Raw genomic sequence first — 15,314 nt, 5'->3', positions numbered from 1 at the left:
TAACAGTTATTATAGAAGGAATCTCAGCAGCTTAGTCATCCAAATCAAGGAAGACATACCTGAAGGTGGTGCAAAACGTCTAGCTGTCCGGACAATCTCTCAGGACGAGGGAAGCAGATGAGCAAGCCATTACGTTCGTGGACGAGGATGCTGAAAGAGTTCACCACCCACACGACGACGCGATTGTCATTACCCTACTTATTGCCGATTATACGACCAAGAGGGTGTTAGTAGACAATGGCAGCTCAGCGGACATTCTGTATTACCCTGCCTTCCAATAATTAAGGCTAGGACAAGATCAGCTCCAACTAGTGAATTCGCCATTGGTAAGATTTGGACGAATGAAGGTGCAGCCTGTGGGCACCATTACATTACCTGTGGTAGTTGGAGCGTACATACAACAGATAACCAAAGAGGTAAACTTCCTTGTTGTTGATTGTTCATCATCATATAATGCTATTATTGGAAGGCTGACTTTGAATAGTTGGAAAGCGGTAACCTCTACCTACCATTTTTCCATCAAATTCCTGACCGAGCATAGAGTAGGTCAAGTATAAGGAGATCAGTTAGCCGCCAGAGAGTGCTACTTAGCCATGTTGGCAATGGACAAGCACGTGCAAACAATGAGCATAGACAAGAGAAGGATTACAGCAGAACCCACTGAGGTGTTAGAGGATGTCCCTTTGGACGAGAGTAGCCCTGAGAAGTTCACTACAATTGGGGCAAGCATGGAAAAGGAGGCAAAGCACACTCTAGTCCAGTTTTTTAAGAAAAGCCTTGATGTCTTTGCATGGAGTCACGAGGACATGCCGGGTATTGACCCAAGTGTCATTACCCATCGTCTGAACGTGTATCCTTACTCCAAACCTGTATGTCAGAAGAAGAGGGTTTTTGCTTCTAAACGAGACAATGCCATCAAAGAAGAAGTCCAGAAGTTGATTACTGCGGATTTTATCCAGGAAGTTTATTATCCGGACTAGTTGGCAAATGTGGTTATGGTCAAAAAGGCAAAGCAAGTGGGATGTGCGTGGACTTTAACAAGTTAAAAAAAGCTTGCCCCAAGGATAGTTATCTATTGTCACGCATCGACCAGCTGGTGGATTCGACAGCGGGTCATAAACTGCTGAGTTTCATGGACGCCTTTTCAGTCTACAACCAAATAAGGGTGGACGAGGTAGATCAAGAGAAGACCTCTTTCATTACTAGCCAGGGATTATTTTGTTACAAGGTGATGCCTTTCGGTTTAAAGAACACGGGGGCGACTTACCAAAGACTTGTTAACCATATGTTTCGTCCACAAATCAAGCGGAATGTAGAGGTTTATGTGGATGACATGTTGGTGAAGAGTTTGGACAAGGAGAAACATCTAGATGACCTTCAAGAAACCTTTGATACACTTTGGCGGTATAACATGAAGTTGAATCCAAACAAGTGTGCCTTCGGAGTTTCGTCGGGAAAGTTTTTGGGGTTCATGGTTTCATATAGAGCAATTGAGGTGAATCTTGATAAATACAGGCGATACTGAATATGAAGCCACCGAAGAATATCAAAGAAGTCCACTCTCTCACTGGACGAGTCTCCGCCCTCAACAGGTTTGTCTTGAAAGCTACTGACAAGTGTTTGCCATTTTTTAAGACTCTTAGAAAAGCATTCGAGTGGACAAACGAGTGTCAGAAGGCCTTCCAAGACCTCAAGGCTTACATCACCATAACACCTCTGCTAAGTCCATCTGTACCTGGTGAAGAGCTATACTTTGATGGAAATATGCATATACGCAGCGGAAAAATAACAGATCTACTTTATTTATAAATGTTAACATGCACTATGTAAGTTTCAGAATTTGAGAACAAGTGAGTGTACCTTGGAGCGGTGAATTTCAAAACTGAAGATCAGAAGCATTTGGGAACAATTTCAAATTTCACTCCAATTCCACTAACGCCCAAGATGTGTGGTCTCTCAATCAGTTCCAAAGAGAGAATGTCAAAGTGTTTAACACTTCTTACACCACTTTACAATAGTGTTCTTATAATTCTCTACAGAAAATTATGTATATTTTTCATTTTGTATCTAACTGATTATCTAATTGGGCTGGCTTTTTGGGCCTTTCCAATTGGGCTTAAGTGTGTGGCTTGGAGTGGGACCAAAAGGGACTAATAAGACACTAGCTCCAATGGGCCTTGGGCTTTTCTGTCAACTCTTAACAAGTCCAAAGTTACCATTAACTATATTTAATACCACTATATAAATATAGTTGCACTCTAGGCTTTATTTATAAATTATATCTCAAGACTTTATTGTACATGTAACCCATTCATAAAATATTCGTAGTAACACAAAGTTATGAATTTAGACTGCCACTTTGTAAATTACTACATCTTATCCTTGAGTACCCGGTTTAATCCTTTAAGTTATTTATCATATATTTATGAAATCCAATTCCATAAATATATACTTTAGTAACTCCTTACTAAAGTGGTTAGGCCTAACTCTCTGAATAACAAACTCATTAAACTTATCTCAAGGGAATATTTTGTATCTCCGTTAAGAGACTATGAATTCCATCTTGAGAATATATGTTCCATCAACACTAAATATGGTTGCCCAACATATTGAGGTATTGACCGTAACTATAGATCTCACTCCTGATATATCAAAGCAACCTACACTTCATGATCAAGTCCATTATTCTCTCAGGATTAAGAGTTCATGCAAATATAAGTCGTGAGTTTATTATTCATTTGACAGTCATTAGGAGAATAATAAATCTCACAGCGGTCCAGTTCAATATGTTTTAACTCTTAAACATATCAACATACCAACTAGAAATCTCCATTTTCATGATCAAGACAAATAATCTTAGTTAATATGTTATAGTTTTTGCAGATGAAATGCCCAATTTCATCACCGACTACGAACTACATTTTGAGTTTACAAGGAACTTGTGATTTACATCTTCTATGACTAAATCATATAAATCACATACAATGCATCTCATGGACTATATGATAGTGTCCCAAAATTCATGTTACCATTATTTTAGATAAAAAAAAACAACTTTATTAATTACAACATTAAGTCATACATAATGTCATACATAATAACATACATAGCATCATACAATAGGATTTAAGGGTACACATCCTAACATACTTGTACTTGGCAGTGTCCCCACATGAGGTAAGCTCCGCTTTGATAAGAGAAGGAGGGCGGATTCAAAAGCCGGTTTATTATACGAGCTGGGCGCTAAAAGGAGCGGAAGGACGATATCCAATGATAGAGAAGTTAGCCTTTGCCTTAATCACAGCCTCTAGGAAGCTAAGGCATTATTTTCAAGCTCATGTTATCAACGTACTAACAGATCACCCCCTAAAAAAGGCAATGAACAAGTTGGAGGCCGCAGGACGATTAATTCAATGGGCTCTAGAGCTTAGTGAATTCGATGTCAGATACCAACCAAGGAGCGCGATAAAAGCATAAGCATTGGCAGACTTCATTGCGGAGTTCACTCCCTGTCAGGACGAGCTAGACGTTGAGACCCAAAAATGGGTTATCAATGTAGATGGCTCGTCCACGTTGCACGCAGGGGGGATTGGAGTCATACTAAAGTCCCCAGAAGGTGATAAGTTGGAATACGCAGCCCGTCTACAATACCAGACCACCAACAATGAAGCTGAATATGAAGCTCTCCTCAAAGGATTGGAATTGACAAAGTCTTTAGGGGCAGAGTCAAAAATAGTCAAGGGAGACTCTCAACTAGTTATTAATCAAGTGAATGGGATGTGTGAAGTTAAGGAGGATAGAATGAAGAAGTACCTCAACAAAGTGAAGCGGCTTGTCCAAAAGTTTAAAGACGCCAGATTCGTTCAACTCCCGAGGGCCACAGCAGGAGGAATTATGGACGAGTATGAAAAAATTCAATACATGCCGAGCATTGACCTTCCAGAGATACAACAGATAGTGGAGGGAGAAAATTAGATGACTCCAATAGTAACTTATCTCAAGGATGGAAAACTTCCAGAGGACAAAGACAATGCTAGGAAGTTGAGAGTTAGGACAGCCAAGTACGTCCTCATTGATGAAGTACTATAGCAACAAGGTTTTTCTCAACCTTACTTAAGGTGCCTAGCTTTAGATGAGTCAAACTATGTACTGAGAGAAGTTCATGAAGGAGCATGTGAAAATCACTCAGGAGCAAGGTCGCTAGTTCATAAGGTTATCCATGCAGGCTACTATTGGCCAATGATTCAAGCAGATGCCAAGGCTTATGTTAAGGTGTATGACCAGTGTTAGCGCTTCAGCAACGTTCTCAGACAGCCTTCGGAGTACCAGACCCCGATGATGACCCTATGACCCTTTGCGCAATGGAGACTAGATATCCTAGGTCCTTTCCCACTGGGAACTAAATAGATGAAATTTTTAGTAGTAATGATTGACTACTTTACCAAGTGGGTGGAGGCCAAACCTCTGGCGAAAATTACTTAACAAAATGTTAAGAACTTTGTTTGGAAGAATATTCTATGTAGATTTGGAGTACCTAGAGTACTAATATCTGACAATGACGAAAGTTTGATAACACGCCTTTCAGAGATTTTCGTGAGTGATTTGGAATCAAGAATCACTATTCCTCACCCTCTCACCCACAGGCAAATGAACAAGCAGAAGTAGCCAACCGATCCTTGCTGAAAATCATCAAAACTCGGCTTGAGGGGGCAAAATGGGTATGGCCAGATGAGCTACAAGGTGTTCTTTGGGCCTACAAGATGACTGTGAGGACCCCGACAGGAGAAACCCTTTTAAAGCTAGCCTATGGAAATGAAGCAGTCATACCTGCGGAAGTTCATATGACTAACCATCAAGTGATGAAATACTAGGAGAAAGAAAATGAAGAGCAACTTCGTCTTAACCTCGATCTCATTGACGAGGTAAGGATGGAGGCAAAGCAAAGGACATCAAGATACAAAAATCTTATGGCTAGGCAGTGTGATGCCATGGTAAAACCCAGGCGTTTTAACATTGGAGACCTCGTCCTTAGAAGGTTGTCCTTGGCAACCAGGAACCCAGCTCATGGAAAATTAAGACCCAATTAGGAAGGACCCTATAGGGTAATCAACTGTAAGAGGCAAGGGTCGTACTACTTGGAAGCTCTGGACGGATGGAAGTTGGAACATCCTTAGAATGTGGAGCATCTAAGGAGGTACTATTAATGAAGGATGAGCTTAGACGAGAATTATCATGGACGAGAGTTATGGACGAGGTTACAGCTGTGGACGTGTTTACTCATGTTTACTGTTGTGTTTATACTACTACTATTATGTGTTTTAAAAATAAAAAGTGCATTAGTTCCTAAACTTTTGCATTGTCTATAGACAAATGTGTGAAGGACGAGGTTGTGTACTTGTATAAGTGTTTTAACTTCTTAAGGAATTAGCTTCTAAGCTGGAGCCATATTTGTGAACATTTTTTATATAATAAATATGGTTTGGATTTCCAATGTATTCAATGCATGAACCTAATTCCCATAATAGTACCCACAAGAAGGCTAAAGCCTAAGATGAATGAAAATCTCTAGACGCAGGGATGTAACATTCACAAGCTTTCCTTGAAATGAGGATAAAGCAAAGAAAAATAAGCTAAGGCATGCTCGTCTAATAAACAGACGGGAAAGCCTATGCTCGTCCAAAGAAAAGGATAAAAAACTGTAAGCGTAAACACTAAGTCCATAGACGAGGGTCTAGCCAAGATGTTCCCGTGTTAAGGATGAGTGAAGCACTAGAAACGTCTAGACGAATGGTGAATGCCAATTGTTCAACTTATGGACGAGGAAAAGAACTGGCGAAATCATCACTGCTACTCTTAGGACGAACAAATGAGTCATCCATACGCAAACAGGTCGTTTATAGGAAAAGAACGTGGAAAACCCTCTAACATCGTCCATAGGAAAAGCATAGGGACGACCCCCTAATACTTGGGAGTATACAGACCCCGTAAAAGCCAGTAACATAAATGGTATATATATAAACTCGTCCATGCAAAAATATGTTTAATAATAGACAAATAATGCAAATAAACATTCATAAGTCAAAGCTTTAAAGGGTAGACGATCACCATCCAAAAACCCTTATACAGTAAAAGCCTAAAAAGGCAATTGTTTATGAACTTGTCCTAATTTCCCGGACGAGTAAAATGTACTTGAAAAAAATTTCAAATGGTCCCTAGCTATGGACCTTATAAAAAAAAAAAAAAAAAGAAGAGGAAAAAGAAATGAACAGAGATGAACTTTTCTGATACAAATTTTTACTGAGGGGCGTCTCCAGCCTTAGGCTTGTCCTGGGCAGGCTGCGTGGTGGCATCGTCCTCAACATTAATGTCTTCTGAGCTTGTCTGGAGGAGGGAGCTAGCAGAGCCACCAAGGTGAAGTTTGATGGGGCTAAAGTCTACATCGGGGAAGCGTTTGACAGCGTCCATGCGGAAATCTTCGAAGCCAGTAGCATAGTTCATGTCCAAGAGGTTAGTGAACTGACTGGAAGCTTTGAATTCCTCCACAACTACCTTTTTGGCGTCCTTAAGAAGGGTACTAAGCTCGTCATTCCTTTTCTGAAAATGAACCAGACAAGTGTCCTTTTCAACGATGTCAGTCCTTAGCTCCTTGACGAGATTCTTAAGCTCCTTAACCTCGTCCTTAGCTTTGCCTGCTGCCTCAGCCTAGCTTCTGTAGTCATCCTTAACCTGCCGTAGCTTCATCTCAAGCTTGGCCCTCTTCTTGTCTATCTCTGTAGCTTGCCTGGACATTGTTATGAACTTTGACATTGCCTATGCAAGCACTTAAAAGTCTTATTAAAAATAAAGACAATGGCCACAGTAAAAAGACAAGACGAGGTAAAAGATAGTTACATACCTTGAAGAGGTCATGGACAGCAAAGTGCTTAAACTCCTTCAAAGACATATCATAGCAAGCAGCCACGTCTTCCTCAGTCACAAATTTTTCAAACCTCTCCCAAGCTAGATCCTCATTTTCAATCATGTTCATGGGAACCTTTGGACGAGGCTGAGACGAAGCAGGAGTGACGACCTTGGAAGGAGTAACACCAGCAGGCTCAGGCATTTCCACGTCAAGGACTTGGACGGGAGGCACTTGGGAGATAGAAGGAGTAGTGCTTGGCTTAACAATTTCGGGCCTAGATGACCCATGTCTCACCTTCCTATGCCCTCGACGACTGGGAAGATTTTCCAAATTTAGAGTCTTAGACAGGTTCTTCCTTTTATCCCTAATGGCAGGACGAGGCTGAGACAGAGCCTCTGGCCTAACAGCCTTGTCCACTATCTCCTTCCCTTTGTTCTCCTTCATAGTAGCCATTCCTGCAAAGAAACTTGTTAGAACCATTCCTAAAAATGATAAAGGAATCACACAAAGTAAAAACTTACGTCTACAGACTGTAAGTTTGTGGGTTGTGACTTCAGGAGAAGGCTCAGGACCAAGTTCCCAAGTAACGAGGCGTTGAAAAGTAACCAAGGAGCGAAAATCCCTCTCAGGGTGAAGACGAGCTTTTTGAATGCGTCCAAGGTAGAACTTGTTCAAGGATGGTTGTCTAACGCCTGTAAAAAAGAAAGTTGGAGTTAAATAATTATAAAACGACATATGTGATGAAGATAGCAATGCGATAGTAATAAGCATACCTTCAGGGTGAAGACGAGCTTTTTGAATGCGTCCAAGGTAGAACTTGTTCAAGGACGGTCGTCTAACGCCTGCAAAAAAGAAAGTTGGAGTTAAATAATTATAAAACGACATACGTGATGAAGATAACAACGCGATAGTAATAAGCATACCTTCAGGACAAAGGTTCCCTAACTCTCCAGTATATGGGGCAAATGGATCCCTGCCAACCTCAACAAGGTGTCCTGCACAGAAACCTGAGACGAAGAAAAACTTCGTCTTCCAATTCCTGTCTAACGTAACCAAAGACTTTATAATCCTACAATCTCTCCCTTTGGCTGTGAATTGATAAAAACTGAGGGATTGGCTAATTTCAGAGGGTTTATAACAATAAAGGAACTCATCCACGGTGAGAGGACGATCCCCTTCAAACATCTCTCTCCATAAAATTTGCATAGAGATGACTAATCTCCACACATTGGGGTTAAATTGACACAACCCTAAACCTAACCTAGTGAGTAACTCCTTAGCAAAAGTGTTAAGAGGCAACCTAAGACCTCCTAAAAGATAGGCCTCATAAACTCCCATGCCAAAACGAGGTTGGCAACACCATTCCTTTCGGACGGCCAACCTAGGGTTCAACTCGTCTGGGATTTGATACCAACTCCTAAGAGACGCTAACTTCTTATCGTCCGTCTTAGAAGGGACTCCCACAGCAGAGTTATATATGGTTTCTACCTCGTCCTGAGGGACAGACGGGGGAGCACTCGAAGGACCAGCCTTAGACCCAGACACTACTCTCGTCCTAAGTTGTTCTTGAAGGACTTCTAGAGGAACCCCAGGAACCCCAGAAGTATACTCCTCGTCTGTGGTATTCCCCCCACTACTACTATTACTACTAGAGCCACTGTAGCTAGTGGAGTTATGATACTCGTCTATCTCTTTTTCAACACTATTATTAGACGAAGAAACGACAATTTTAGACATTTCGAAAACTTAAGGAAAATCTAAAGACGAGTATAAAGAAGATACCTGGCTCTAGACGGAAGAAAACTAGGGACGCTGGAATACTTCTAGACGAGGTGATGGACGAGAAATGTCAAAGAAGAAAATCTGAGAAATGTAAAGGGTATGAGAGGAATTCCACTATTTATAGGCATTGAAAATTGGTACCTGGAAAGATGTGACCAATCAGAAAGTGCCGCGTGGCGTTTCCCTTGAAAACTTAAATCGACACAACCTTTCACCAATAAAACCATGACACGTGGCGCATTTTGGAACATTAATGCTCAGCTATTAGAATCGTGACACACGTCCATAGGGCGTCAGTAGATCCTCCATCACTCTGGACGACCCTCAGACAAGGGGGCAGCTGATGGAGAACTGAAAATCTGACTAACTCCAGCTCATCCATAGGAGCCGTCTAGAGCAGAAGAGGTGTTCCACACAGAAGAGGACTAATTAAATACTTAACTTCCGATGACGGTTATATGAAAATATATAACCTCCATGGCAATTAAGGAAGTTATCCCTGAACCTCTAACCTCCTCAAATATAGGGGAAGTTACAAATTTAATAACCATTTCTAGGGTACACTATATAAGCGCCCATTCGGACCAGACAAAGGTATGTTTTTTACAATTCTTGAAAAGTGGAAATTCCAGAGTTTAAGAGAGAGAAAACTAACTTTGGTATCGGAGGGTTTTTGGCCGGCAACCCCGGTCACCTTTGATCATCGTTCTTTCTTTTTCAGGCCATCTAGACAGCCAGTAATCCTTCCAAATCCGAAGCATCCAGCCTACTGATTTTCTTCACATCATCAATTTTCTTAAAAGAACTAAACAAAGTCATTTTATTTTAATATAAATTTTAACTGATTTTATATACTCTATGTGTGTGTGTGTGTTGATTAGTTCGGTATAGTCAAAAACCTAGATTCACAACTGACAATTGCGCCAACTAACATCGGAAAACCAAGAATTCCTTCGACAGTCGCCCTAGTCACCATCAGAATCCCTTTTTAGTAGTTCGATTGGTGTAGAACAAGTTTATGTGGCGTTTGGTACGGAGGAATCCACATTACTCCAGGCATCCAGATTCCTAGGAATGTGATTCCTAGGAATCACATTCCTAAAAATGTAGTTAGTCCTATGTTTGGTTTCATTGGGAATGTGAGATGCTAATGTTTGGTTTATTCCTAGGAATTTTAAATGAATTATTTATTTTTCTCATTCTATCCTTAGATTTGAATATGGACTACCAAGTCCTTTTAAAAAAATCTTCCTTTAAATAAATAATGAAAAACAAAATATAAACTATTAATTATGACAAATTCATTAAAATTATGGTTTAAAATTTCAAAATGACAAGTACAATAGAAAAATAACTATTTAAATTCTCAAATACTTTTATTCCTAATAATAATTTTTAAAAGAGTTTAATCCATAACAAAACAACCTGACAACTTTTTTTTTTTTTTTTTCCACACGTGAAACCTAAAAAAAACTTTGTTAAAAAATATATCAACAGAGTTGTCTATCCTGTTTATATTATTTTGGCGAGAAAAGATAAAGACAAGGGAAAAGATATTGATGATTTGTTTTATATTTTATCTTAATTTTTTAAATGATAAGGAAAAAGGGTTAAAATTGTCAATTTATAAAAAATACAATTTCCTTTAAGCTTGGGAATTTGGATTCCCACATATTTTAAAGGGCCCACATTCCTACTGACAGGGGTTTAAGAGGAGAATCCAGATTACCCTGGTATTTAATTCCGTAGTGTGATTTGAAACCAAACATGAGAATCTTTAAACATTCTTGAGAATCCTAAAACATTACCCCGTACCAAATGTCACATTAATGGTTTAGCTTGGATTGGTTCACGAATTTATATGGGAGAGGGAGTATTTGGATAGTCAATGGTAGATAAATAGTAGTTAGAGATCGAGAAGGAAGCTGGAGGAGTAGGGAAATTTTCAACAATATTAAATGACGTTTCAACTTAGGAAGCAAGTTTGATATTTTGAAAATTTTGATAGTACATTGCAATGGCTTATATTAGCCCATGCCTCAAGTGTAAGTTAACCAAAATAGTTACTAGAACTTAAAGTTTGGGTGGCTCAAATGATTAAGCATTGAATTGGGTGGAATGAAAAATTGAGTAAATAAATGACCATTAACCCAATAAATGACATAAAATAAAGAAAATCATGTGCACTGCATGTATCCATACTATTATTTAAGGGGGTTTTCCCTGTTTGGATTCTTCATTTTTTTAGTTTAAAAATACCCATACACGTCTATGTTTAAGTAGAGGCAAAACTAAAGGACAATCTGGCGAAAATGTCACTTTAACTCCCACTAAAATATTGCCTAAAAAATAGGACCACTCTCCTTTTAATTTTCAAATTACTTTATTTACTTACTAGCCTCATCACTCGCGCTTTGCGCGTGTGATGAGATGTTTTTTTTTAAAAAATTTTATATATATAATTTTTATTTTGAAAATCTAATTTATAAGTTGATAAAGTAATTTGAAAATTAACAGGAGATGAAGTTTTTTTTTTTAGTGGTCCTATTTTATAGAAAAAAACTGTGTTTTATTTATTTATTTATTTTACATATATGATTTTTATTTTAAAAATCTAATTTTTAAGTGGATAAAGTAATTTGAAAATTAACAGGAAAGTAGTCCTATTTTTTAGGCAATGTTTTAGTAGGAGTTAGAGTTGCATTTTTATCAGATTGTCTTATAGTTAAACATAGGGGTATAGAGGCATTTTTAAACTAAAAAATGAGGAATCCAAACCGAGAAAGCCTCTTAAATAATAGTATAGATTATAAATTAGGTTCTCAAAATAAAAATTATATATATAAAATAAAAAATACAATTTTTCCCATAAAATAGGACCCAAAAAAAAAAAAAAAGCGTTAAGAGTTTCTAGGGTCTGAGGTCATTATAAAGAAAGGAAGCTCTGACATGGACTGTTTGGTAATTAGAGCATAGCTGTTAGTGGAGGGAATTTGCAGGCTAGGTCAGTAGGGAGAAAATATATAATAAGTTAACATAGGTTTAGAAGTTTTAAGGAAACTAGCATCTCGAGTTTCAGAAACTTGAGATGTGGGTAAAACTCGAGTCTCATAGACTCGCTTTAAGCCCGTTTGGTAAGTGATGAGGTGGACAGAAAACGCCACATAGATCTCGAGTTTTAAATACTCGAGTTCTTTGAAACAGAAAATCGAGTCTTAGACACTCGATTTTCTTAAAGTAAATATTTTTGACACATAGATTTCGAGTCTATAAGACTCGAAATTTAATTAAAAATTACTAAGATCTCGAGTCTTAGAGACTCGAGTTTAGCTGAGAAAATTTTTTTAAATACGCGCCCACGCACACACACTCAAAACAGCTCTCTCTTCCTCACCCATTCAGCCTCACTTAGAACTCTCTCACCCACACTCATATCAGTCCACACTCACTTTGCTCTCACTGCCTCACCCACACTCACATTGCCTCTCTCACTGCTCCTTCCTCTCAACAAATTCATATATCAGGTATGGGTTTCATTGTAGTTGGGTATTTGTTTGTTTGTTGGGTATTATTTGTTGTTAGGTGTGGGTTAAAAGATTTGACTATTTATTTTGTAGATAGTTAACATAACTTTGCTTTGTTTTACCCATTTTTTGATTGTTAAATTTCATTTTTTTTCCATTATTGTTTGTTTGACCCATTTTTTGATTGTTCTCTCTCTTTTCATGAATTACTTTAACTCTGAACAATATACATGAAATGGGTTAAGTTTTTGTTTCGTGAAATTGAGTGATAATTTAACCTATTTCTAGGATTTGCCTGTTTTTGGTATATATTAAGTTAAAGAAGTTTTGCAGTTTGCTTTAAGCCTTTGAATCTATGTGCTGGTGTTGCAAGAATTATAAGGGCTAATACTGTTCAAGGTTATTATGCCTCAAATGATACATATAATGCATGTATAGCAAGTCCGCTTCCCAACTATTGACATGATTTGTTGTAAATTGGAATAACATCATGTTCACTTAAACCGACTATTGCATGTGAGGTTGATGACTTGCTTTGTTTTGTTAACTAACATAGTAACTTGACTCGAACAGGTTCACAATGAGTGGAATTGATATAGTCCTATACTACGGTGATCTGCTTAAGAACGCCAATGCGGACCAGGGATTGTCATTTGCAGGGCCGGGTATACACATGGAGTTCACCCATATTGATCGTAGGTTGAAGACCCTTGATGAATTGAAGAAGACAGTTATGAAAGAATTGTGTGTGGATCCTGCTTTGAACAACGTACAAATTACTTATCGTATGCCAACTGAAATCTTTAAGGAGAAGATTAATTACAAGTATATAGTGATAAAAGCAGAAAAACATGTAAACATGATGTTTGACAGGTTGGAGAGAATAGCCGAAGTGACTATGATTGAGTTGTACATACAGTTGGAGCCGCATGTAGAAGTTGGTATCGAGGAATTCCAACAAGCAACCATAAGTTTACAGGTTATAGTTCCAGATGCTCAATATGAGTATTCTACACATGTAGAGGATAATGTTCATGATGATGATGATGAAGATGATGATGATGACGATGATGATGAAGACTATGTTGATGAGACTATTGCCATTAACGGTGAAGATTTTGTCGATAGAGATGAGTTTGAAGAGATGATTGAGCAAATGGACTTTAGGGATCTTCAGAGGGACATTGATGACGATGAGACATTGGACGGTAGTGAACCTGATGTAGACAATGTTATTAGTGTCCAAAACATTATGAACACAATCCCTACCTACGCACCTCTTACCTTGTCATTTTCTGCAAATACTTGGAAAAATATGGTTGATCCTTCACATATTGAGATACCATTTGTGTCTACTTGGAGAGAGGGGATGAATTTGTGCAAAGGGTTGACTTTTGCCAATAAAGTGGAGGTGCAGTGCGTATTAAGAACTTGTGCCCTCAAGGAAAACAAACATTTTCTGATCAGTAGGTCGAATACTACAAAACTTACTGTGAAATGTGTGGAAGAGTCATGCAAGTGGTATGTTTGCGCAGTCATGAAGCCCAATCTCCACGAACTATGGATGGTCACCGTGTATAGGGGTCCTTACACGTGTATACCCATTAGGGTGCGAAATGATGATAGAATGATGACTTCTAATTTTATTGCATCAGACATCTTTAAGAAGATAAGCGAGGATCACACTATCCCAATTAAGTATCTCGTAGATATGATAGAGACAAAATATGAGGGTCATAAGCCTTCTTCCTACAAGGTATGGGATGCAAAACAAAAGGCGATTGCAAAGTTGTTTGGGGATTGGGAAGAGTCTTAACAAAAGTTGCAAAAGTTGCTAATGGCATATATTGATCAGGATCCGACTACTCAGGTGTTCTTTCGTACCACAGACCCCGATGAAGATGACACCGTAATGTTGCATTATGCGTTTTGGTCTTTTGGTCCGTGCATTGATGGATTCAAATATTGCAAGCTGGTGATTAGTATTGATGGGACCCATCTGTATGATAAATACTAGGGAAAGTTGTTGGTCGCAATGGCAACCGACGCTAACAACAAGGTATTCCCTCTCGCCTTTGCTGTTATGGATTGTGAGTCAGGGTCCAGTTGGATGTGGTTTTTACAACGCCTCAGAGATACGATTGGCCACGTGATACCTAACGAAGGCATTTGCATAATTTCTAACCGACATCTCGGTATCAAAAAGGCCATTGCAAATTGGCCTAATGGGGATGATGGAAAAGCACGGGTATTTCATAGATATTGCCTTCGACATGTTGCTAGCAACTTCAACACACATTTTCAGAACTCGACTCTAAAGTCAGCGGCGTTAAAAGCGGGATATGATATTCAGGTAGTTAAATTTGATACCATAATGGAGTTCATTAAGCAGGTGGAAATTGTTGAAAGTCTGCCCAAATTTCTTGAGGCAGATGCTCCTTAGAGTTATCTAATAGATTCTGATTGTTTAATTTGTTGAGGATCCATTATCTTATCCCCCTGATCATCCTTCAGATAAAGTATTGAGTTTCTAGCATTTCCTATTATAACAACTCGATGAAAGGATGCAGTACGGTTATCTCCAATTGAGGCAACTATTTTAAGATGTTTGTTTCATAAGTGCCTCCTCTCCTCTACTAATATTCTCAGAGAATTCTCCAACATAGGATTGCGACATCTATGGGTTGGGCTACAAAATTCACAGTATTGTCTTTGGGTCTCAATCCTTTCGCTCATAATTGACGGTTATGCCCTCACCCACGTGCTTTAACTTTACCTTCCAACAACAATGATTGATGTGGCAAAACAACTTTCACAAATTGATCAGTCTATCTTACATTCTTGTTAGCTTATACCTTTGTGTTTTAAAGTTGCATGTGGTGGTATGAAATTGTCACCAAGAATGGTGTTGTAGAAATTGGCAGCCTTATTGTGATAGAACATGCAATTAAAAGTTAGAAACTTAATTGGATTCCATTGGCAGTTCAATAGCCAATACATTAGAGGCCCTATGAAATACTACTGAAGATGGGGGGGGGGGGGGGGGTGCATTTATGTTCATAGTGGTTTCTCATTCCCTTATTCAAGTTACCATGTCACAATATTAT

Source organism: Castanea sativa, chromosome 6 (assembly GCF_040712315.1).
Source record: "Castanea sativa cultivar Marrone di Chiusa Pesio chromosome 6, ASM4071231v1".
NCBI classification, from domain to species: domain Eukaryota; kingdom Viridiplantae; phylum Streptophyta; class Magnoliopsida; order Fagales; family Fagaceae; genus Castanea; species Castanea sativa.
The sequence above is the reverse complement of the archived record's forward strand: the minus strand, read 5'-3'. Positions refer to the sequence as shown.